Source organism: Mustela erminea, chromosome 9 (genome assembly GCF_009829155.1).
Source record: "Mustela erminea isolate mMusErm1 chromosome 9, mMusErm1.Pri, whole genome shotgun sequence".
NCBI classification, from domain to species: Eukaryota; Metazoa; Chordata; class Mammalia; order Carnivora; family Mustelidae; genus Mustela; species Mustela erminea.
The window spans coordinates 26,726,201-26,748,798 of record NC_045622.1 but is presented as its reverse complement, the minus strand read 5'-3'; the positions used below and the strand labels follow the sequence as shown (position 1 = coordinate 26,748,798).

Genomic DNA, 22,598 nt, shown 5'->3' with positions numbered 1-22,598 from the left:
TGTCCCTTTTCAAGTGTTCCTGTGTTCTTGCATCATACTACTTGCATACCCTTGAATTTTCCACTTTCTCACTCTGGACACATGTACACCATTTTTCCCCTGGCAAAATCTTCCTTTTCCACTTCACTTTGCTACCTAGAGTCTTGATTCATATGCTAATGCCTCCAAGGGGTCCTGCTTATTTATCTGATAGCCCTTTGCCTCCTGGAGATATTCCTGTGAGGGGTGGGGCACATAGCCATGGTGATGCATTGTCACAAGTTCTTTTTTTTCCCCCCTTCTCTATCCCACACTTTAACCTAGTGTCTGTTTGCTTCTATGTCTCCAGTCCCTGGCATAATGCCCAGGGTGTGTTTCATGGAGGAGAAAACTGGAAAGTGGTGTGGGGGAATGGAAGGGGGAAGGAAGGGGAGATAGGCAGACTCTAATGCTCTACTGTTGTTTTTCTCATGTCGTGGGCACATGTGAAGTGCTCTTCAACCAACAAGCCTTGGCCTAAGAGTCTATCCTCATGGTTGAATGTTTAGCTGGAGTTGATCCAAACATCATTGTTTGTACCAAGGATAAATCAATCCCCCATTCTCATATATAATAGACATTAGCCCTCACGTGATAATGGCAGCCTTATTAGAGGAGAAAGAAAAAAGAGATCAACAAAAAAAGAAACACACACACACAGGCAGAGAGAGAGAGAGAGATGAATTCTCTTCCTAGGGCAGAGAGAACCAGGAGAAAATAAGAATTTGGAGAGGCAAATGGAGTTTTAAAGTCAGTGTTTCAGTCTTTCACATTGTTACTCTGCAAGCAGTTTGAGGTTGTTAGGGATACATAAATGCCATGGAGTGTTCAGTTTGCTAACAATCTCCATACAGCTGAACTTCAGACCAGCATCACCATCTACTGTAAACACTTGATCTGGGGACGGTATGATGACTTTTTAGAAAACTTTATAAAAGATGTAGATTATCTCAGGGCTAAAAGGTGAGAAATAATTATACCTCTGAAGTCCATTGCAAACTCCAGATGTGCCACAGCTGTATTTTAATATTCCAACACTAGGACAAGAGTGAGCTTGCTCCTGCCTCTTATCTTCCCCTCACATAGCAGTGCTGTCAATGCCATTGGCAATTTTACATGTAAATGAGCCCATCCATCACTCCTTACTTTGCAGCAACTCACTTCTAAGCCTGCCATAGAGTTACACCATTAAATCTCCCTGCTTTACAATATACATCATGACATATTTGACATCAATCAGCTGTGTCAGCCTGCTCACTGTAAACCATAAACTCGCTCTGCATCCCTCTCTGCACGGGGTGATTAAACCTGCTTGGGGTAGCTTCCTGATTACAGTGATAAATAGTGATTCATTTCCCATTCACTCTTTCTCCACCTGTTTCTTGCCTCTGCCCCAAGCTTCTGATTGCCTTCCTGTTGGAGGAGGTAGTGGTCAGTGGAAAGTGTGCAGTGGAATGCACATTTGTACATTTGGGTTAGAATCCTGACTTTGGCATTCATCTCTTGGCTCTGGGTTGTGGCTTTGCCATTTTAAAATGAGGATGAGAAGCTATATCCTTTGTCATTCTGTAAGGACACAAGAGATGAGTACTTAGAGTTCTTCTAAGGACATCCCTCCTGCCTAGAAGAGAGAGACAGACCAGGACAGTAATTCTCAATTCCCAGTGACGGATACTCACCACATGCCCATCCGACCCCTATATACAATGTGTAATACCTGCCAGGTTACCTCTAAGTACATCCCATTCCTATTTAAGAAGTCATATCGGAATTCATGTGAGTGAAAATGACATTATTGTAAGTATAACCTTGAATCTGTTCTAATTGATTGTTTTAAGTAGTTCATTTGCAAACTTCAGTACTTTATTATTGGAAATAACAAATCACTTGTGACATGCTGGGATATTGCATTATACCGTACAGCTGACTGCAACACACCAGGTTATCACGACACTCTAGCTGAAATCCACAAGACTAGATGATAGCCATGGGTTTGTTTGGGTTTGTTTGGTTTTGTTTGTTTGTTTGTTTGTTTTTTGTCCCAAACAGGGAAATCCAAGACAGTTTTACCAATATGAAGAGATACTCCACTGAACTGACTAGGCAATCCATCTGATCACTCTGAAAGTCCTTTTGCCCTTCCTTCTGTTGAGCCTGAGATAACAGCTACCTCTCCTACCTCTTGGCACACGGACCAAGCCATCTGCTGACCAGTGGAAGCAGCCTCAATCATGTGTGCACTCCAGAATATCTCCTAGGCAATAAATCAGAGGCTCTTTGGACCCAACAAAACACACAGTAGTAAGCATTTTTTATCCACAATTGCCCCATTTCAGCCACAGACCTAGGACTTTCCACCTGCCACTTGGTCTGATTTCTATCAGTCTGACTGCTTATGTTCTCTTTTTTCTTATGATCTCATACATCTCCTGAGTCCAAAGTGGCTTGTCCAAACCACGGAGTACTAACGGATCTGGAAGGACCAGAGTGGAGGGTTGGGCTATTGAGGACAGCCATAAACTTGATTTGATGTCAAACACTAACAAGATGCCCACAAAGACATTTGGACATCTTTGGGTTGGGTGGCAGAGGTTTGAAGGGTAATTCTGGGAAAAGGGAGTAATTCTGTGTGGGGATTCTGCTGATCTCATGAAGTAAAGGGAGGCGGTGGTCAGAGAAAGGGAAGGAGGAGAAGCAGAAAGCGTAGGAGGGGGAAAAAAGGAACAAAAGCAGAAAGTTAGCTTCTTGCTTTCATTCTTGGGACATCCAGAGTAATGAACCCTCTTTCCAGAGAAGATGAATGGGCAGCTGTAGAGATTATGAGTGAGGTTTTATTGCAGATCAATAAATCTGTGTCACAGATCCCCATCTGGAGGGAGTTTTAATTTAAAGGAAAGAGTGATGAGCTCACAAGGACGATAAATCAAAAGTTGTGTATTCACGTATGCATTAACCTTCTATCAAAACATACACCCGCGTCAAGGCAGGAGTTTGGAAACAAAGCTGAGAGGTGATTTGGAAGGACAGCCACTGGAGGCCCAGAGCTTGCCTACCTTGGGACACAGTCAGAGAAGCGACTGTGGGAATTGCGGGTTGTCACCAGACTACAGCTGCCTCAGATCAAAATCAGGGAGAGTCCTCCGTAAAGGAGAAAGATTTCACAGCAACAAAACAGAGATAGCAGCTGATGAGAAAGGGAGTGAAGGCATAATCAGGAAATTCTGAAATCTGTGTTGGGGTGTAACTTAGAAACCCACCCTACTGTTGCCCACCATTTATAGTTTCTCCACCCTGCACAGCCCCCCAGTCTTTCAGTAATGTCCCACACAAAGCCATTACAGTGACTGGCTGCTTCAGAAGGCGTGGTCACGAACGACTGGCGCAAATCCACTGGGACAGGTGAGTGTGAACCGCCAGCAGCAGCACTGCAGCTTGAAGAAACCAATCAGACATGGACTATATTAATCAGCTACCACTATGTCCCAAGAATGCTAGCAGTTCAAGGAGGAGAGCCACTTATTTGCTAACTTATAACTGGTGTCTTGCTGCCCATTGGTCTAAGTGACCATGCTATTCTTTGAGACTTCTATAGAAATTTGGAAAAGAACTAAAGAAGTTAAGTATTGACTGCCCAACAATAAATCAATTAATATCTCTCTGCAAATATGTTATAGATGTACAGCTGTGTATGTGTATACAATAAAGTAAATGCATCCACTTATACGTGTATGCACTAATTCCTTTATTTTCTAGAACGTGTGTTAGATATCCCTACTCATATTAACACCACTGGGTAGATGTAATTAATCTTATATTCTGGATGAGAAAATTGAGACCCAGAAGGATTAAGAAACGAGAATTCCAGTCCATATCTGTTAGCTCTCACTGGCTACTTCTTTTCTTCTGTCCCACCAGCCTCTTGCTCTGTATGGGGTGTGTGTGTGTGTCTGTCTCTGTGTGTGTACATATGCACACTTCTATAGACCTGACTCATTCCTCCCTTTCTAATCTAGTTCTTAATGTGCTGCCTCTTATGTGTGCTGCTTGCCAGTAATGACTCAATACAGGCTTTCCTTGTGCAAAAGCTTTGTGAGTTTTGTTACCACAGCCAGCAACACCCTCTTGTTGCTCCAACTCATACCAGAACACCCAGCTCATGACTCTGGCACTTTCCCTGATCCACACCAACTCCACTCAACACAGCTCCTTTTTCTCTGTTTCTTACCTTGTACATATCTCTCTACCAGAGCACTTTTTCCCTTTATCTAACCTGTTTTTATAGGTATGATTTCTTTGCATTCACAGTTCACAGGGACAATGTCTTCTTTACACTTATTTACATCAAGCTTAGTAGCCCTTAGTGGGTGGCCCATAGCTGGTGCCTTATAAATGTTTGCTGAAAGTGGCTAGAAGAATATATTTCACTAATGAGGTTTGAATTCTGATCAAGTAAACGGATATACCTAACAACAGAAGCAAAAAGAGAACTCCAGTCCCTGAAGACTTATAACTGGACCACCCATCTCTGATTATCATTAGGAACCTGTGCACAGACTGTGAACCCTCTTGAACTGCCTTCATCCTCTCTAAGCCACAACACATATGTACTTAGAAATAAAGATGTTTCTATGAGGTCAGCTAATAAATCCCATTCCAAAGATAAGTAAAGTGAGTCATAGAGAGAGCATGGCTGGGCTCTCATGATCCAGTCAACTGAGCATCCAAACAGAACCCTAAGCTGTTGAATCATCCTAACCTCACCTTAGTTTACTGATCTAAATAAAATTCAAGGAATGATGTCTGCAAAGTATTCATCTACTATGCTGAACACATTGAAAGTGATAGTTTAAGAAAGATTGATTACTATTATTACTTTGAGAGAGAGAGAGAGAGAGAGAGCGCATGAACAGGGGAAAAGGGAGAATCCCAGACTCCACACTTAGAGCAGAGCCTGATGTGGGGCTCAATCTCATAACCCTGAGATCATGGCCAGAGCTGAAATTCAGTTGTACACTTAACTGCCTGGGCCACCCAGGTGCTCCAGAAAGATAGACATTATTAATAACCTTCCACATATCAATGTATACTATGTGAAGATAATATCTAATAATAATGTGCATATCAATGTATGCTATGTGAAGAGAATATCTAATAATAATGATATCTAAAGATATTCCTTATGTAAATAGCTTCATATACAATCATTTCAGGAGGGTATGAAAGGAGAAAATACAAAGCAGAAAACGTTGGTAATAATAACAAAAGCAATAACAAATATTTATTAAATAATGTCTCATATGTTCCAGACACTCTTCTAGGTACTGGAAATACAGGGCTGAGTGAGACAGTATGCTCCCTCTCGAGACACCTATGTTCCACATCTTCTATGAACAACAGCCACTAATATTTATTGCAAACTTTCTGGGAGCCAGGCACCCTTTCAGCATTGTGCAACACAGAGAATCTCAGGCTCTTGTGTAAGGACACAAAGAGGACAGCCAGACTGAATCCAGACCCTAGCCTGCTAAGCCTTCCCCATCACATCTCTCCTGTTGTTTTCTTTCTATTTTGAACTCTGTTTTCCTGTTTGTAGAGAACTTTCCCTGGATCTTGAGGTAACCTTGTAACCACTCTGCCTGATGCCAGTGTTGCCACTGTAATCACTCTGCAGCCAGGATGGCTTTCCAGAAAAGGCAGTACCCACCTTCAACCGCCTTCGGGGCCCCCATCATATATTAAGTCAAGTCCCAGTTCCCATGCATGGCATTCATGGCCCTCGAGGATCTGGCCAAACTGAAATTTCCATGCTTCGTCCCACATTCCTTCTGTAGCTCCTTCAAGTCACAGGCTTGGGGGCAGCAGTGCCCTCTTCCGCCTTCCTGCTCCTGGACTTCAGCTCTGCCCAGACTGGTGTCTTCTCTTCTTAGCTTATGGTTGCCTTGTTTCTTTCAAAGATTAGCCTAAACATCACTTTTCCTGTAAGTACCATTTTACAGCCTTCAATGTTGCCCGTCCTAAAACTGGATTTATTAACTGCTTTCGCTGTGGGCTCACAGCACTTTTCTACATCTCCATTACAGTATTTTTATTTCCTAACAAGTATTTAGCAGTGGTTTGTGTGTTTTTCTCCTCCATCAAAGTTTGCCAACTTAAAAGCAGAGACTGTGTAATTCATTTTATAATCCCAGCAGTGCACCATGCTTGGTACATAATAAGAGCTTAATAAATATTAGTTGAATTGTTTTGCTTTGCTTTTCTCTTCTCAAAGAGTTTATCATATCTGGGAAATGGCTAATGTGGTTTGATGTGTGTGAAAAGCTCTAGACCAGAGAACACAGAATCTGAGATCTATTCTTTGCTCTGCCAGTAGCTTACTCTGTGACATTAGGCAAATTCCTTGTCCTCTCTGTGTCTCATTACCTCATCTAAAATAATAGGGAAACACTAGGTAATATGAATTCAACTATGTTACAATATAAAATTCTCATATTCTTTACATGTTTAATAAATATTTATTGAGCACTTTTTATATCCCAGACACTCTAAATTAGGCTCCAGAGATGTGGAAAAAAGACAAGTCTGAAATCAAGAACTTCATATGTAGTTCTCATATAAACTTTGCAACCCAGGCAAGGTGATTATTAATGACCTTGCTCTGAATACAAAGTTCAGAGACCTTGTATTTAATTATCAGACATTCTTAAGATTCTGAGGCATAGTACTTGAAGGCATATAAATAACTCTTTATAATTTTCCCCATAGTTGAGAACAAAGTTCTTCAAAGATTTTTCATTTAGATTTACTGAAAGCTCAATTTCTACATGGATTTACCAGGTAATCGAATTTTGCTCATTGACCACTTTTGGAAAGAATGTTATGAAGCCAATGTTGTTTCTTTTTTTTTTTTTATGCTTATAAAGATATATAGGAGGTAGTCCTCACAGTATTTTTGTTAAAGACACTAAATTGAAATGGTGATGTCTAATCAGATTTTCCCACAGAAGTATGTAGGTTACATTATTCACCAAAAGAATGATGTCTAGCATTTATAGGTATGACCATAAACACCATATATAATTTTGTGCAAATAGAAAAAAAAAACTATTTTGTTTTGAGGCATCAAGCTTTCTAAATCAGTCTACTCCATTAAATTCAACAAAGAATCTAACCAACTAAACTATATAACAGGCTCCGAGAGTCACTGCTGAGAAAGAAATGTGAATAAGATGCTGCTCTTCCACTGGGAGTTTTGTTCTATTATTGACAATAAGAAAATGGCACGAGTGTCTGTGCTAAGAGTCATAAAATGAGAAGTGCCTTAGGGAAGAAAGGACATGTATTAATTATTTTAATCATTTGCTGTGTTCCAGGTACAATAATAGACATTGGGATATTTGAAAGGCGATTGGAAGTACGATAGTAATGTAGAGTAAACTTTTAAAGTGTTAAGGAATAAAGATCTATTTGTCTGAGTCCAAATCCAAATCCAGGTCTGATCATTACAATCCATGGTATTGTCATGTTTTGGAGTTCACACACGCACATGCACACACCGACATATGTATATTCAATAAAAAGAGAACAAATAAGGCTTCTTGTGGGAAAAGGTATTTACACTGAGCTTTGTTAAGGTTGGGCAGAATGTTTGGTAAGTGAATAAGGGAGGACAGGCACCAGATGGAAGGAAGGACCAGAGGAAAAGCAAAAAGAAGAAATCACAGTTACACTTATGTGATAACAAACATAGAGACAGAGAAGGAAGGCTGTCTTGAACCCATGTTTATCCTATGTTGTGTGCTGGGGATCTAAAGACAAATAAGATGGTCAAGGTGTCCCCAGACTTATAGAAGCAGGTATTGTAATACAGAGATATAGATGCTGTGAGATACAGAGAAGGGAAGGGCAAACACTGCCAAGTTGGGTGAAGGAAGACTTTGCAGAGAACATAATCTTCACAGTGAGTTTTGGAAGATGATCAAGCATTTATCAAGGTAGAGAAGATGGAGTGAGGTTGTGTGGATGGAGGGGCCCGGGTGATAATCTGGGCAGAGGAAACAACATAATCAAATTCAGAGACATCACCCAGCACCGCATGTTCAGGAAATGACTAACTGCCTGGTGCGTGCCGAGAAAGAAGGCAAGGGCTCAAGGTGGACAGATCACGCACACAAGAAACACTGAGTGTTCAGCTCAGGAGTTTGGCCTAATGACATTCACTCGTGCCGGAAAAAAGAATTTAGACTTAACTTTTCTGGCATAAAGTTATCATTAATGATTTCTGGATAGGGAGTGTGTCAAAGTCAGAGCTGTGTTTTGGGAAGATTAACGTAGCAGAGATATGAAGGGTAGAGACAGAAGGGACAGAGATTAATTAGTTGGTTGTTCTGATAGTTCAAGTGAGAAGTGATGACATAATAAACTTGAGTGGAGGTGGTGGAGCTAGAAAGAAGAGGTGTGAAGTTATAAAGTTAGAATCAACAGATCAATAGACCTGAGAGACAAATTTTATGTAGGGGCCAGGGAGAGAGACCTGGTGATACTCCTTAAGCAATTATAAATGTGGAATTGGATTTCAAGATAGGAGTCAAGGCTAGAGACAGATTTAGGCTTCATTCCCACAGGGGTGATAATTGGACAGTGGGAAGTGATAAGAACACCGAGGAAGAGAGTATAGGGAAGGAAGGAAAGAAAAGAGAAGAAAAGAGCCAAAGAGCAAACCATGGAGAAAACTTTGCTTGGGAGCTAAAGAAAGGCAAGAGAGACCAAGCAGGGGGCAGGGAACAAGTGGCCCCAGAAACAGGGGAAAGCCAGGAAGGCCAGCTTCACAGAGAGAACAGTAGATGGCCTGAGTGAAATGTTGCAGAAGTGAGTAGGCTGAATTGAGATTCAGCCAATTTATTTGATGATTAGTCAGTCAGTGATAAACTTGAAGAGAAGAGTTGGAAAGGAGCAAAATGAGGAGAAAACAGGTGGCAAAGTAAGAAGTAGCCTGGGAACAAAAGTAGCCACCAAGTGTACCATGTACCCTTGCAAAGGTTGTCAGTGAAAGGAAGGAAAACATCCCACCAAATGAAGCCCACCCCCACCCCCTGCCAGCCAGAGCAGGGAAAGTTATTTAAAATTTTCTTATTAGCTGCTTTGCAAATTTATGATGCTTGGAAATGCGGGATACCAAGTAAATCAAGTGTTAGAATGACTGGCGTACGTCAGTGATTGGTGCCATTCCTGGCCAGGCCAGAGTTGAGTCTCCGTCTGCCCCAATGCCCCCACCCTGGAGGGCAGCACATCAGACTCAAAAAAAACCAGCAAAGGATATTGCACAACAGAATGCTAAACCTCAGCCAATAGCCTGATGAGCAATTTATAGAGTGGGGGAAATAACGCTGTGTTTTTGTTTCCTCCTGCCTTTTCTCCCCTCCTTGGGCTTTTAGTTAGCCATGAAGTGCAAGGAGGAAGGAAGCAGGGAAATCACACTGTACAGGAAACCAGCCACTGCTTCCTGCACTCCAGACACGGGCAGACAATTGACAGTTCATCAGGAGATCAAGAACAGAGCCCCACAGGATGCAAGGGGGAGCTGCTCAGCAATGCCTTCTCAGGGCCCAGGCCCCCACCTTGCACTTGACCATCAGTGTCACAGAACAACGCTGTGACATGGAGGCCTCCAGCGTACTCATTTGTATCCTCCTACCTGAAGGCACCCCATAGCTGATGGGTGCAGGGATAAAGGCTATATAGGGGCTGATGAATTCTGAGGGAGGATAAACAGCAACAGATAAAACTCCAAGTAGCTGAAATTCTGTTTCCTGCAAATGACCATAAATGCAAAGAGGCAGGGTTGGGAAAGAGGGAAAGAAATAAGGAAAAGCTGAATTAATTCTAAATGGAAGTTTTTTTCCTGCAGCATTAGCTACTATTGAAGAAAATGAATAGGCTTTCTCCCCACATTTATTAAATTTCTATGATTCTCTAATTTCGGAGCCCTTTATTTGCAGTGGAAAGACTGAGACTCTGGTGTATTACATATGAGAGGCTCTCTGTTACCTGTTTGTCATAATGCTCACAATGATTCCTTGAGAGAAGGGGGGAGACGAGGAGAGCCTTCCTTGAGGGAGAAACACGAGGTAAAGCAGGAAGTCTGTGTGGGCCGTGCAGGACAGGATATGTTGACTTGGATCTGGGAGGATGTGCCCTGCTCAAACTCATGCAAAGGGAGGGGAAGAAAGTCTAAAGATGTCACAGAGTATCATGGAAAGAACACTGGGTCTGTAGGAAGGAGGTCTTATTCTAGTGCCACCATTCATTGGCTATGTCATCTAACCTTGGTTTCCCCATTTATGATATTGCATTATAAATAGCCCACCTCCCTTCTGTACCGTGAAAATAAAATGGGATAAAAACATAAAAACGTGCACAAAAAACATGGTGTGAATAGCTCTATATAAATACAAGATGCTAATGTGCTTGAAAGAAGAAAAGAATGTCTGTTGGTAAGGATATTAAAAAAAAAAAAAAAAAAAGTGAAATGACTCCATCCTAGCACAAAACTGCCAGAACACAATCTCTAAGGGAGTCCTGAGGCTTTAGTGGGGGGACATGCAGTGTTCTGAGGTTCTGGTAAGAGTGAAAAGAAGAAGGAGGGGGTGCACTACATTCAGCTGCTGGCCTGTTCCCTGGCTCAGAGAAGACCTAGACCTCTTAGCTGGGTACTTTGCCCACCTGCTGTGGCGACTCTTAATATGCACTTGAACCAAGGGAGCTGCCCTATATTCAGAAGGACAAATACACTCTACCTGTATCTGCTATGTCCGAACTTAAAATCTCAACTTCAGAAAAAGTCATTTCTCTCTCTCTCTCTCTCTCTCTCTCTCTTTTTTCTCCTTGACTTGGTAAGAGTAATTCAGATGGACCACCATGGATTTGATTTGATGCAACGGTGATTCACCGGTTGTTGTGTAAAAGTGCTAATCTTCCCCCAACCACTTCTGAATTCTTTAATTCCTCTGACACATTAATTCTAACCCCAGCATAGAATGCTCCAACATCCCTGAGAATCCCAGAACAGAAATTACAGCAATTTCCTATAACTGGAATCAAATTCCAAGGTTGGAGAGCATGGGCCACATCCTGTCATTAATTCAAACATCCATGTGAAAGATTATGGTGGGCAGCTGTGATTCCATTAAAGGGGGCAATTTCAACTCCATTTCCTTGATAAACAGACACAAGCTCGCCCCTAAATTGGGCTTGATAGATTTGATTAGGGTAGAGTTTTTGGAGGTTGCGGTTTCTGCACGAAAATTGCTGTTTGATGTGCAAGGCCAAATTGCACTTGAAATCTCCTTGCATCCATAGAAGGGGGAGAAGGAAGAGGATAGAACACCTAGCCAATTGCTATCATCCAAGCAGCAGGGGAGTCAAGCTGTTGTATTCAAAATATCTGTTAGGTATGCAGTCAGTGTGTGCTGCAGAAAGCATGCCACACTCAGGGGAAACTATGATTAAAAGCAGCAAAACCAAATGTTATTGAAACAAAGCAAAATGTACCCATCCAATTGCTTTAGCTCACATGAATCTTTTGCAGGGAGAAGGAATGGTATGTAGCCTCCTTTGGGGACACCTATGGGCCCATGTTTCAGAATTCCCACTGAGAACCTGGGGGCCAGGGAAGGATACAAGTTGAAGCTCATAGCTTTATAGCACATTCTTCCTGCACAAACACAGAAGCCTGGGCTAAATGGCAGTCTAGCTTGCTTGCTTTGTCTTCAATAAATGAGAGACACTACTTCTTTAGGTCAGCTCCACCAGATAAGGCTTGGGGATTGTAATTCTTTCCACAAACACTGTTCTGAAAGTCTAAAAGTCACAAACCCTTCCTGTTGGTAAATCTTTTTGCTTCTGCAGTGTAAGCACTCACAAGGAGCACTTGAATTCCTTTGCTGTTGCTTGTTCTGCCTGGCCTGATGCCAAGTGAAAAGGGAATTAAGCTCTACTATGGACTTAGAATGTGCCAAAATCCACTCTAGGTACTTTATGTATATCATCCCCATTAAAGCCATGCATAACCCTGGAGATGACTACTGTTTCTCCATCCTCAAATAAAGGTAATAAGTTTCATAAAAGTCTAAAAAAATGGCCAATTTTTACAAAAAGATTTTATTTTTATTTATTTGTGAGAGGGAGAGAGATAGTAAAAGAGCACAAGCAGGGATGGGGGGAGGGAGAAGCAGACCCCCCTGCTGAGCAAGGATCCCAATGTGAGGCTAGATCCCAGGACCCTGGGATCATGACCTAAGATGAAGGCAGATACTTAACCAGCTGAACCACCCAGGCACCCCTATGTTCAAGATTTTATAAGTGGTGAGAGGTAGACAAGGCTGTAAGCTAAAATCACCTGAAACCAAGGTCCAAATTCATCTATCATTGAGGACTGCTGCCATAACTGACCCAGGGAGTGAAGGACCCCAGTGGGGAAAGAGACACACCACGTCAGTAGTACCAGAACAGTTCCAATCCTTGACAGAAGGATCAGAGCTTGAAAGATAAAGTAAGTATAAAGACTAAGAGAGGATGAAAGCAATACATGTTTTAAAGTGCTGGAATTTAGCATTATATAAAGCAATTAGCAAATCAGCCTCCACTAAAGAAAATAAATTGATTGGCAGGTGTCTGCTAAAAAGATTCTGTGTTAGAGCAGCATTAGAAAATAGAGAAAGGACTCCTGGTGACACAGGGATTCCATGTACCCTCTGCCACTCTCCAAAATGCTCTGTACCGTATCCTTTAGGAATTAAACAAGCCTATAAATTCATTAAAAATCATCTTCCTGAATATGTCAGTAGGTTTTAATGGGACCACTATGGTACCCCAAAGCAGAGCTATTCAAAATTCCAGGTCCTATCCACATGCTTCACTTTAAAGCATTTTTTTAAAAATCCTATAACATTGTTTGCACAAATCAGTGTGCCCAACCTGGACATTTAATAGAATCTGTTCCAACCATAAGTTTGAAACTTTGCTGTGGTGTTCCCCATCCTCTTGAACCTTCACTTATCTACCTATTCAAACAAAGCTCTCAGAAGGGACTTTCGGTATGGATCAAATACTTTATAAAGAATATCAGAATACACTTTGCCAATCTAGCACCTGAGCCAGACTCGTACTGATTCTCTATTTCTGTTCTTCTCTCTCTTCATAGATAGGCTCCTGAGCCCACCTCCGGGAAGAAGTGACAACCTACTTGGAACTACTGCTTTGATCAGCTGTCACTAGATTCAAAACTCCAGAACCTATCTCTCTACCTCTGGCACACAGACAGAAAGTGAATCTCCACTGAGCCAGGATGTAACAGGCTGGTCTCCAATCCTGAAGACCTGGCTTCCGTGAATTTTTAGTAGCCAATAATTGCCACTCCTCTTCTCCAACCTTGCCTTCTTAATGAATCCTATCCTATACATGACCAATATATCTGAAGATCTAGAATACATACATACATACATACATACATACATACATACATACATACAGCTTTTGGGATCTGATTTGTATACCTAGAGTGTTCCTTCTCAATTCAAGGGGCAACGACGCTCATAGCCCAGACAAATCCTGACATTGTTACTGAGACATGCCATTGCTCTATTCAGAGTACAATGCCACAGTCTGACTCAGTGAATTAGCATGGGGCAGTTTGAAGATACTCTCCATCAAGAGTCATATGGGATGTTAGTCTGATTGGGCTCAGATTGGGGTTGGAGATGGAGTATAGTATATGTAACCAATTTGTCTTTTGAGATGAATATTCTTAATAGATTATAAAGGGTGTGAGGTATTGGCAATTTTCCCCTCTGCTCTTTTTACTGTTTTAGAATTTTAATCAACAATTAATTGAACAAATATTTGCATGGGGCTAATTTCAGTGAACTTATAGTTGATTAATATAGACATGAATTCTGTTTTCATTGAACTTAATGGTCTAGTAGGGGAGAGATCATTGAACAAGTAGTTAGAAGTTCATTGGGTAGTACCATCTGCTTCCTGAAAGCATCTGGATAACCCAAGGCAGGTGCAAACACAGATGGTCATTTCCCATCGACAGGGAAGAAGATTGCAGATACCCTGAATGACCCATAATAATATCTCAAAATCCATAAAGTCAGAGATGATCTATCCGTATCATATCTGAAATTCACGCAATAGTAGACATGGACAGTGAGCACATAACTGTTTTATGGATATAGATCAATAAGCTTCATATTATGTGAGGTCAAATAACAAAGAAACCCTTAAAATCATCACCAACCATAGTACCTAGCACATAGTAAGTGCTCATTAAACAGTTGCTAAGCGAATCATTTGAAAGATTCCTATTTGCTCTCAAGTAATCAGGCCTTGGACTCATCATTCTTGCCAGTTCTATTACCTTGTCCTTCTTCTGGCGGAAGCTAGGCTGTAGAAGAACAAATGCAATGAAGTGCTTGAACGAGCCTCCCTCTCCTTCCTGCATTTAGATACTGTTCTCCAGCAGAGACATGGAAGGGAATTGAACTGCAGTGCAGGCTCTCGGAGATCTCAATGATAACAATAACAGCTGGGAAGTGGGATAGAGGAATGCAAGGAGAACCTGAAGGCTGCAGCCTATACATCCACATGAATCATCAAGATGAGGATCACAAGGACCATTTTATAGCAAATCTTCAGTTAATTTATTTAACCCTGCTGCCCATTATTACTACCCTTTCCTTGTTTAGGTCTTGTATCAATATGCTTGGCTAATTTTTTTCTGCCCAGCTGCCAACCTTGGGCAGGAGAACATCTGGTGTATCCCCAAAGGGCATTAGCCCATTAAGAAAGGCAAATTGATTTTTTAAAACTTCATAAATCAGCAGTCAAATGAAAAATGTCATTTTAAATTATAAACACAGCCCAGTTGAATGTGTGGCTGCTATCATGCACAATTGGAATTATTTATGATTGTTTAATATTTGTTGGGGGGACATTGTAATTTTAATTATGTGATACAAGGTGAGATAATTATTTACTGGTGCCGACATGGAATTACCAATAATTACTTAATATCTGTTGGAAATTATTCAACAGTTTTTAATTAGTGGTACATACTACAGTGATTGTTATTTTTCCAATGAATATAAAAATCCCATCCATGAGAAAAACGTCTGGGAGTTACATTAGTAATTGTTCCAAAATACATTATTGACTTATACACATGATCATACTATGTTAGTACTTCTCAGTATTTGAGGCTTTCTTGCCTACATCAGCAGAAGAACGAACAAGTAAGCAATGACCAGCTCTCAGGGTAGGCCATTAACTAAAGGAAAGGCATCCATTTGAACAAGTCCTATTTGGCTCATATTCTCAGCTTCTGGGATAAACAAATATGTTGCCATAGGGATACATAAATGCTTTGTCCACTCTATCTCTTCCTTTCAATTGTAAATTCCTGGAGGGCAAGAACCAGTCTTTTTTTAAAAGCGTACTGTGTCATGTCCTCCCTTACAGAATCACCTTTACAGTAAATGTTCTATAAAGATGTGTGGATGAAGATGTGGAGCAGAGATAGTTGTTCATCCGTACAAAATTCCTTTTACTATTTTGTTGATATTCTTTTGCTCATCCTTGCAAACCACAAAGGAAAGAAAATGAAAAAATGATCTCACAGTCTTCTAATAAATGGTCTTAAGTCATTTACTTGGTGTAAAGATTACTCATGAACACCATTACTTACTAAACACATTGTTCTGAATCTTTTTTAATGTAAAAAGCATTTAATTAGAATTACATTGTTAGAGCCTGTTAAGTTTTTCCTTAGTTATTCATTAAAAAATGAAGTGCTTTACCAAGAGAAAACAAAAGGAAGAAAGATATATCTATTTAATCATTTGCTAAATATTTTTGATTTGCTAAAGATCACTTCCAATTATTTGTAAGTGTAATAAATTCAACTCCTCCTACACTGCCTTGTTAATGCCACCTTGTCTAGGAGGAAGGGAGACAGGGACCCATCCTCCCCATAAGACAAGGCACAATGCAGACAATGGGCCATGTATTCCAGCGGGACCAAGTATTAAAAAGCCTATCTAACTCCAGCCCCAGACTCTTACCTCACCCAGTGATGCCAGTCACCCCACATCACTTATAAGCTCCTGTGTTTCTCAGCCCCAAATGCACCGTCTATGTTCTGCTTTGTGATACAGAGACTGGGATTCTACAAACTACATTTCTTCTGTGCCTGTTGGCTTTCTGTTAGGTTTCTCAGCAGGGTCATAAACAAAGGATGGAAGACAGAAGAGGAGAAGGGGACTTGCTCCTTCCTGTTGGTTTGTTCCTCCTGTCAGCACTGTTTCAGCAATGGCCCTTCACCCAGAATAAGAAGTACTTATTTCTAAGAACAGCTGGTTCTGTTTCCAGCTTCTTTCCACAGTTCCCAGCCCAGGTCATGTTCCCTGCCATGGGAACCGGCATGGGCTGCGCAATGCCCCCTCCCAGAGGATAACTACCAGCTCTGCCTGGTCCTTCCAACAAGCTCTTGAGATACAGAAGCAGCCAGGTGGCACCTCTCCTTGGAAGGTTAGCCCCAGCTCTGCCAACCTTTTTAAATTTTTCCTACAGGTCCTAAAACTTGCAGTTTCTGGGAATCCTAACTTCTCCATGTTCTGCCAGCCCTGGAAAAGCTTCAGTCTTTTCTTCTGTCTAGTTTATCTTCCTACCTTGTTACCCAATTCCCCATATTCATAATCTCTGGTGGAATAATTAGTATGTGTTATATTTTCTTGCCCAACATTGATTGTAGTACCTCTCTACATAAGTACTGGCTCATAACCTTGGCTCATGATGACCCCCACCTGTGGCACTGACACAACACGCATCACTGTCCCTCTCACACCTCAGACCATACTCCATGTACAGAAAAAAATATCACAAATGTCTGCTGTTTGCCCTGAACTAATGTGTGCCAGCGCTATACTGTCCTAAATGTGACCCGAACTCCTAGAGCATCACATGCCTTGGCACTTGTGGAACCGTAATTCTCATTTGGAGGAACCGTGATTCTCTTCCAGACAATACTGGATGGACATGTCTTTGCTGTATTCTGATAAAGCAGTCTTTTGTTTTAAAAAATAATCATAAAAAAGGAGGAGAAAGACAGCTTTGAGGTAACCTGATATCATTTCTTCCAGTTATTTATTAAACTATTTTTCTTGTACCAATAGTCTATCTGAAGAGAGTCCTCAAACACCACTATTCCTTTCTTAAGTGATGCTAACAAAGTATCTAATAACCACAATATCTATCACTTAGTGAGCAGACGTTATGAGCACCTGGACACTGCACTAGCTTATTAAATTCTAACTGATCCTAGGAGGAAGAAATTATCATCATATTTTGCACCTGAAGAAAACAGTAATGCTGAGAGGGTGGGATTAGGGTGAGGTGAGTGAGCAAAATTTAAGGGGGTGACAAGAAATCCAGTAATCAACACACCTATGTTATTACACTTTAATAAATCAAACTAAGTACAATAATTGATAAATATGAAAATGTTAGAGTCCAATATGGCAGCACTGCTCTTTCTGTTGCTTGTGCAATGTTTCTGTTTCTTTAGTTTGTGCAAGGTGGCACATCCCAGTAAGACAAGGGACTGAAATGCAAATTCAGGTTCCTTAACTCCAAACCCTCAGTTATCCACCACTTGCTACAGGGCAGGGGGACATAATCTGTATCTCTAGAGGTCATTACCAACTCTAGTTTTCTGATTTTTTAATTTAATGTAGTGCCATCCAGGTAGGGGCTTTCAAAGAACATGAATGTATTCATGTGTCATAGAGAACTTGAATTCTCTAAATTCTATGCTAACTGTGGTTTTAGATGTCATACACTCTAGAGCTAGAAGATGTAGTTTTGATGAAATATATACTACTTAATTATTCATGCATGAATTCATTCATTCATTCATTTAGCTAATAGTCATCTAGTACCTAATTTGTGTTCAATCTCTTGCCATTCCTTATTCAAGTACTTGTGGAATCCATACATGGGTTGGTTAAAAAGTAGCAAGGAGTGAAATTTTATCTTTCCTAGGATAATTCCCAAGGAATAAAATAGTAAAATATGGATGAGACATAAAGATGGAATACTTGTGTACTACTTTATTAATTTATACCAGAGATCATGAAGATCTGGTGACTTCTATAGCTAATGGCTATTGTGAATATATCACCTGAATTCTGTAACTCTTGAGTATCTGAGCTAAAGGATGATCCCTTTTCCTTCTTCCTTTATTGTAAAGTAGTGCATAACAAAATAATGACCTAGTTGCTAATGACCAGTTTGTACCTGAATGTCAGTGTGATTACCGACAGGGCAAATGCAAATATAGAGTGACCCTCCCAACCCATAGTTGCAAAAGAGACCCAGAACACTGGTGGTGGTACTGGGGAAGCAGCAGTAGGCCGCACATGCCGTCATGCATTTAATACCGATGACCTCCTTCTTCCTTTTCTGACAGTCAGCATCCACTTGCCCGGAGAGTTGAGTGGTCTGAGGAGATTCCATCCTGCAAATATTTGTAGGTGGTTATCCTGTCTGTCCCACAGTCACAACTCAGACAAATGATAAATATTGAGGTCTTTTAATCTTATCTCACAAGTCAATCCCTCCAGCTTTCTAATCATTCTTGTTGCTCTATGGCAAGAACCTTCACATTTGTCTACCTCTCTGATACAGAAATGATGGGAAGCAGAGCCCAATACAGCAGCTGGTAGGTAGACCTTGACCTCAGCCCACATCCTGATGCCCACACAAATGCAAGGGCCACAAAACTGCATCTCTGCTGCAGAAATCTTCTGCCAGGATCTCTTCCCAGAACACCAATTGTCATTAAAAAAAAAAAAAAAAAAAAAAAAAAAGTGAAGGGGCGCTTGAGTGGCTCAGTCATTAAGTGTCTGCCTTTGGCTCTTGTCATGATCCCAGCCCCACGTCAGGCTCCCGGCTCAGTGGGGAGACTGCTTCTCCCTCTTCCACTCCCCCTGCTTGTGTTCTCTCTCTCACTGCGTCTCTCTCTGTCAAATAAATAAATAAAATCTTTAAAAAAGAAAAAAAGAGTGGAAGCAGGACATGTGATGTATACGGTTCATGTAAAACAGGGATTTAAATTAATCTAAAAGAAGTTTCCACCTTGGGCTTGCAAAATCTAGCCCTTAACAGAACATCGTAAGGTGATGTACAGACTCAAATCTGACTGACCCAGGATGGAAAGACAGGTGTTATGGTTTTGATAAATTGTTTAATGTCTTTGCTATTCAGTTTTTAAATCTGTAAAATAGAGGTACTCCTTCTTACTTCTTAGGTGGCTTCAAGTTAGAAGAGACAACATAGCAAAGTCTTAGACACAGCATCTGGCATTCCTTTATTTAGCCATTAACCAAGGCACAATAGTCCCTAGTGTGTGCCAGGTATTAGGTTCTGGGGTTAGAGTCTTAAAAAGACAGAGTTAACCATTCATTTCATGTAATTCATCACATTCTTAGTTATTATCATTAATAATACTATTTAAAGAAGTTCCAGCAGTAAAACAGTGGAAGTCTTACCATTATTGCTAGTATCAAAAACCATCCCACAAATACAGAAGGCTCTGTATGAACTTCTCAGTCTATATTCATAGGTGGCTTTCGGTACTTGGCAATTTTTGTGATGGAGATGGGGCATGAAAGTACTGAAAAGTCCTTCTACCCAGGTTGGCAATTCTCACTGAGAGGTCCCAGGGCCTTCCTTTCAATGGGACTCTCTCCACTCAACTTCCAGATGTACATTTATCTAACTGAGCTCTGGGGAATCCAATCCAGACTATTCCATTTTACAGTAGAGATGAGTGCTAGTAAGATAAATTAAGCAATTTAACAAAAGTAAATATGATTCTTTCTATAAGTGTGTACCTACTAAACAGATATTTGATGAGATCTGCAAAAAAACAAACCATTTTTATAGCCTAATCTTTCTTCTTACATATCAAATCAACTGCCTTAGCATACTCTTTTTAACTTGAAAATAAAATGAAAGCAATACCAATTTTAAGAGTAAGGGCCACAGATGTTATTTCAGAAGTAACAGCGTGAAGATGGCATGTTCGTTTGTCGTGTATGTCTTATGTGCATCATTTACGGCCTCAGATGTCATAAGAATCAGCAAAGATGCTAATGACAGCTAGAGGTGGTGGTCAGAGAAAGGGAACTTTATGCAGAGGTGGTGACAACACTGTAGATAAATAAAAACATGAACTCCAGAGTGATGGTTGGGAGACCCAGTGAGGCTAGATTATCATGAGACTCAACCAACCAAGTATAGAATTCTAACTGACGAAATGATCAGTTGAAATGATGCCAGCTTCACCCATTAGACAAGGCTGGTGATCCACCACTAGAATAAGCCAGGGCTTAGAGGATCAGAAATCCAAGAGAACTACTGTAATCAGAGGACCCTGTAGGCAGAGGGGCAGACCTCAAGACCAGGACATGAACACTTATGAGGACACAAAGTAGCTGTATTACCTTCCATGGCATTCTCTGTTTGTTGATTTATTTATTGTTGTTGTTGTTGTTTGTTTATTTTTTGCTGGGGTGCTGAGTATGGTTAAACACATTCCACTGCATTAAAATGTCATTTTTTCCTAAAAGGATTTGAATGTTATTTATAATAAAAAGGATCAAGGTGAAGGGATTTGTCATGCTCCAAATACAGACAACTGAGTCCCTATTCTTCCCATGACAATTATTAGGTACCAGTAATAAATAGCTTATTAGGTACCAGGCACTGGTTCTATATACATTAACTTTAAGCCTTATGACAAACAGCCCCTGAGATAGACATTGGTGTTTCTATTTTGAGATGAGTAACCTGAGTCTCAGTGAGATTAAACAACTTGACTCAAATTACACAACCAATTAAACTTGGATCTCCACTTCAATCTCTGGCTGCAAACCCGTATTTGGCAATGTTTCACCTTCTAAAGTTCTCTTCACTTACTACTTGACTCATGCGGTTACTCACTGATGCATTAATTCCTTCACTCATCCAACAGATATTTATCAAGCACAGTCCGCAGTCCACACTAAGTGATGTATATAGAATTCAGGTTGTCTTTGCAAAAGTTATCAAGGCTGTTGGAAGATCAGGTAGTGGTCACTCTTCAAGGAGTGGGTAATGACTGCAAAAGAGTGAGAGATGAATTCATATACGTTGCAATGTTGTGTTGTTTGACCTTGATGTTATTTACAATACATGTGCTCAGTTTGGAAAATTTATGAAGTTGTATACTTATGACATGTAGACTTTTCTGTATGTACATATTTATGTATATATATGCACCCATACACACAAATGACACTTATTAGAGGTATAAACACACCCACATACAAGGAAACAAGCAAAAAAGATACTGTCCTTGGCTTTAGAAAAATCATATCGTACTGAATAAAAATGAATAGCTCTCTCTTTACCAGAATAACTGAAAGTACTCTCTTCATATTGATGTTGGGCATTGTTTAAAGTAAATAGGATGAAGCTAGCTTTGATTTCCTCTTCCTTATTAAAATAGTTGTGCTAAAATCGTTGGGCTTGGGAGAGAAAGCCTTGGTTTTATTGTTGTTCTTTACTAATTTGTAAATTTAGGCATTTCATTAAATACTTTGAACCAGTTTTCGCACAGTAACACCTACAACACAGGGTGATTTCAAGGATAAAATGTGTTTGTTAAATCTTAAAGAGCTACTACTAATTAGCATTGGTTGCTGCTGTTGCTGCTGCTGCTTGCATTCTGGGTTGAATAGAGATGACTCCAAAGAGATTTCTGAACGATTAAAACAAAATTGGTAAAATGGTGACCTGAATGCTCTTTTTCTAGCTTTATTTCTGACTTTTATCTGCTTTTCTTGAGCCACGTGTCTTTGACCAAAGGGCAGTCTGATGCAAGCAACTCTGCTGGAATTACTATAAAGAGAATTTCTGTAGGACTTGTTCTCCTGTCCTAAAAGCTGTAAAAGAACTAGAAATTACTTTCAGAAAATCTTTGTCCAAACCAGAACGTGGTGGACCTTGGGACAAGTCTATCTCAGAGCAGTCTGTGGGTTCCTAGATGAGAGATCAATTTCTCAACATTTGCCTGGCTTGAATGGCCTAGTTCTCCCAGCACTTCAAGAAGCCTAGAGGGAGCTAAATGGATGGGCTGAGTACTCCTTGTTCCAGAGGCCAAGAAGATAATAGGAAGTGGGATGTGGGGGGAGGGCTTCACTATTTCTATTCCCACTGATCCCCAGCAGGAGAGACCACTTCACTTCCCACCACCTATCTAGTAATTTCTCAGTGTGACCAGAATCCCAATTTATTGACAAAGAAGAATATTTACTTGAAAGGAACAAGCAGTTAGAGAATCAGAATCTGTCAAAATAAAGCAAGCACATACTCAACAAAATACAACCTCTGAGGATGACAAAACATCTCTCTTAGAGAGAGAGAGAGAGAAATAGAAAGAGAGATTCAAATGCAGCATGTTCTTATTTCTGTAATAA

At 40.5% G+C, this 22,598-nt stretch overlaps 1 protein-coding gene and 1 long non-coding RNA gene across 9 annotated transcripts in view; both read right to left on the bottom strand.

The window, feature by feature from the left end:
* NTM (neurotrimin) overlaps positions 1-22,598 on the bottom strand; it is a 939,904-nt gene that overhangs the window by 515,690 nt on the left and 401,616 nt on the right. The gene's annotated exons all lie outside the window — the stretch shown is intronic.
* Positions 15,993-21,222, bottom strand: LOC116598190. The gene is made up of 3 exons (XR_004288989.1): positions 21,082-21,222; positions 20,583-20,701; positions 15,993-18,592 (listed from the first exon to the last, which is right to left on the bottom strand). It is a non-coding gene; the product is annotated as an uncharacterized LOC116598190 (long non-coding RNA).